Below are 3,933 nucleotides of genomic sequence, written 5' to 3' on the forward strand. Positions count from 1 at the left end.
ATTATAAACAGTGCTGCGATGAACATTGGGGTGCACGTGTCTCTTTCAGATCTGGTTTCCTCGGTGTGTATGCCCAAAAGTGGGGTTGGTGGGTCATATGGCAGTTCTGTTTCCAGTTCTTTAAGGAATCTCCACACTGTTTTCCATAGCGGCTGTACTAGTCTGCATTCCCACCAACAGTGTAAGAGCGTTCCCTTTTCTCCACACCCTCTCCAGCATTTATTGCTTGTAGACTTTTGGATAGCAGCCATCCTGACTGGTGTGTAATGGTACCTCATTGTGGTTTTGATTTGCATTTCTCTGATAATGAGTGATGTTGAGCATCTTTTCATGTGTTTGTTAGCCATCTGTATGTCTTCTTTGGAGGAATGTCTGTGTAGTTCTTTGGCCCATTTTTTGATTGGGTCATTTATTTTTCTGGAATTGAGCTTCAGGACTTACTTGTATATTTTTTAGATTAATCCTTTGTCTGTTGCTTCGTTTGCTATTATTTTCTCTGAATCTGAGGGCTGTCTTTTCACCTTGCTTATAGTTTCCTTTGTTGTGCAAAAGCTTTTAAGTTTCATTAGGTCCCCATTTGTTTATTTTTGCTTTTATTTGAATGAAACTAGAACACTTTCTAACACCATACACAAAAATAAACTCAAAATGGATTAAAGATCTAAATGTAAGACCAGACACTTTCATTTTCTTTTAACTTATAAGCAGAGGACATACTCTGAGAGGGGAGGAGTACATAAATGAATTTTGAAATACTAAATTATTATTCCAACATATTTTACCATTGAAAATATAGTTTATCTTATTCTTTGATATCCTTAGTTCCTATTCAGACTCTTCTTGGAAGCTAATCATGATGTCTAGTGTTAAATACCTAATCCCTTGAATCTGTTTGTCAGAGATCCAACCAGTCCATCCTAAAGGAAATCAGTCCTGAATATTCATTGGAAGGACTGATGCTGAAGCTGAAACTCCAATACTTTGACTACCTGATGAGAAGAGCTGACTCATTTGAAAAGACCCTGATGCTGGGAAAGATTGAAGTCAGGAGGAGAAGGGGATGGCAGAGGATGAGATGGTTGGATGGCATCACTGACTCAATGGACATGAGTTTGGGTAAACTCCAGGGGGTTGGTGATGGACAGGGAAGCCTGGCATGCTGCGGTTCATGGGGTTGCAAAGAGTCAGAGGTAACTAAGCGACTGAGAAATAGCAACAAGTGACTAGATGGTGGGGAAATTTACAAAATATAATAATAAAATTTTGTGACAGTCACTTTTATAGTGTAAAATTATATAGAGTAGGAAAAGAGCTTTCTTAAGAGCAAAAATAATGTTATTTCCCTAAATCAAAAAAATACCTATATACTGAACTTGTTCTTACTAATCTTTAAGTTAGATAATTGAGTTTTAAATTGAATAATACATAGTATTCATTAAATCATAATGGTAATACCCCAGCTTATTTTAGGTCTCAGCTCAAAATTCCAAGTGACCTGTAGGCTAGGTCAATTACCCTTATGTTTTCTCATTACACTGTGTACAGAATAGTGGAAGTGGTGCTCTGCTGTGATGCTCTGTTGTTATTCAGGAATGGATTCTTATGTTCTTTCTTTCCATTCTGTTTCCCCAAAGTAACTTTCCACTGTTTTGTAAGAGCATAGTCTCTCAAATTTAAGTGAGTTTCTGGGTAGATATAAAGGAGATTGCATCACTAAGTCTCCCCCTTGGAAATATTTCCAGAATGTATGCTCTAAATTATTGGGAGTATATGGTAAAAAGCTAACTCTAGCTCATGCCTTATATCCATTGTGGAGCAAAATCAGAGACACAAAGAGATTGTGTGAAAATGCAAATTTACCTAAAATGAAAGACACATATGAAGAGAATGTCTGAATGGTTTCGTAGGACACAATTTTTCTTCCCTGCCAACCAAGTCTATTTTCTAGTGCCGTTTTCACAGTGAAAATTGCATTTACCAAGACATGAACATCTTATATTTGTATCAAATTTCATCTCCAAAATTTGTTTCTATTAATTGCTTAATTGTTTTATCCATTTTCACATTATATTTAAATAAATGAATGACATTTTAAAAAGCCTAGATACTAATTTTATATCTTATGAATATGTAATATTTAGGTATTTTTTAAGTTATCATTCTGGTTTCAAACATTACACACACACATAGATTTTATTAAGTTCTTTTAATTTTTATTGGATTTACACTGTTATGATTCTGCTGTATAGCAAAGTTATATATATATATATATCCACTCTTTTTTAGATTATTTTCCCATGCAGGTCCTAACAGAGTACTAAGTACAGTTCATTCTGCTATACAGTAGGTCCTTATTAGTTATCTATTTTATATGTAGTGGTATGTATATGTCAATCCCTATCTCCCAGTTTATCCCTCACTCCCTTTCCTCCTTGGTAACCATAAGCTTGTTTTCTGTATCTATGACTCTATTTCTGTTTTGTAAATAAGTTCAATCTGTATCATTCTTCAAGAGTCCACATATAAGTGATATCATTTGATATTTGTCTTTGTCTGCCTTACCTTTCTCATTACAATTATCTCTAGGCCCACCCATTGAGTTCTATTTTTGAAAATGTTTTTCTAATGTATTTTTACTGTTCCTAGGACTGTTTGTAACAGCAGGTGCAATACTGTGAACAGGTTACTTGTACATATATCTTGGCATTATTTGTTCAACTTCATTCAAATGTCTTTTGATTTCATTATTAAAAAAATATTTCCCAATGTTATTTATGTGATAGAAAATTGTGCCAGATGCTATGTATACACTTACAAACAATACAACACTGGTTTCTACCATCACAGAATTGGTTTCTAATTCTTAAAAAGGCATTGAATAAATAATTACACTCAAAAAGTATGGTATCATGATGGTAAAAACTATACAGTGTCATCAGAAACACAGTTATGACTAATTGTGTTAGTAATGACTAACCTAGTCAAAACATATGAGGTTTTCAGCTGAGACCTAAAATACAGTAGAATGTGACCATTATGATTTAACAGATGCTGTTTATTTTGTTCACTTAACGTGTCTCAACACCCAATATACTACACTCTTGTCATATAGTATGTGTGTGCTCATCACCTCACTCATGTCCAACTCTTTGCAACTCCATGGCCTGTATCCCACCAGGCTCCTCTGTCCATGGACTGTCTGTCCAAGAATACTGGAGGGGGTTGTCATGCCTTCTTCCAGGAGATCTTCCCAAACCAGGGATCAAACCCATGTCTCTTGCATCTCCTGCATTGCAGGCAGATTCGTTACTGCTGAGCCACTGGGGAAGCCCTATCATATAGTAGGAAGTCAAAAAAAACTTACAAAATAAATGATGGATGAATGACAAAGCTTGGCAGACAAACTTTAGCTGTTTTTGGTGCAAGGTTATAGAGAGCACAGAAATATGAAGGATTGAAGTGCGAGAGAATGTAGAGGGAAAAGTTTCACCATTAGTAGGTGAAGATGATGACCAGAAAGAATCTCAAGGGTTTGTAAAGCACTTAGATCATGTTGAAATGGTCTAAACAAATAATTACACCATCAAATTGCATTTCAGAAAAATCACTCTGGCTCCTCAGTGGAGGATAGCTTGGATGGGCCAAATCTGGTAGAAGAGATGTAAAACACTATAAAGGTCACCTAACTAAGTTCAAATGATACTTCATACTGATAAGAAAGCAGGGTATTTTTTTATTTTTGAGAAATATGGGTATATTCATGAACTAGTTATATTGGAGACATGATAGTTATTGACTAGATAGTTAGTTACTGACTAGAGGTGATGAATGTAGGAGATGGTGGCATTAAGAACAATTCATAGGTGCTTAGAGAACTCTGATAAAAGTGGTGGTTTAGGGAGAAATAGGCTTACATGTGAAGAATCTGAGATG

Source organism: Cervus elaphus, chromosome 9 (genome assembly GCF_910594005.1).
Source record: "Cervus elaphus chromosome 9, mCerEla1.1, whole genome shotgun sequence".
NCBI lineage: Eukaryota > Metazoa > Chordata > Mammalia > Artiodactyla > Cervidae > Cervus > Cervus elaphus.